We start from the raw sequence: 275 nt of genomic DNA, 5'->3' as shown, positions 1-275 counted from the left end.
GAGGATACTGAGGATACGGAGGACACAGAGGATACTGAGCTGTATTTTGAGTCAATCTCTTTTGAGACACATGAAGTGGCTTCAAACAATTCATGGAAAATGTGAATTAAAAGATAATTTCACTTTTCCACAAACATTTTGAAGCTCTTTGGCAAAATAAAATTAAGCAAATGAGTGAAGAGGGATGTTCCTACCTACCAAAAAAAAAAAAAAAAATCATGAGTGAAGTCCATCCTTTGAACCCGAGGTCCCTGTGCTAAGAACCTCCTTGGAGA

Source organism: Chrysochloris asiatica, unplaced genomic scaffold, assembly GCF_000296735.1.
Source record: "Chrysochloris asiatica unplaced genomic scaffold, ChrAsi1.0 scaffold00096, whole genome shotgun sequence".
In the NCBI taxonomy this organism is placed as follows: Eukaryota; Metazoa; Chordata; class Mammalia; order Afrosoricida; family Chrysochloridae; genus Chrysochloris; species Chrysochloris asiatica.
This window is presented reverse-complemented; position numbering follows the sequence as displayed.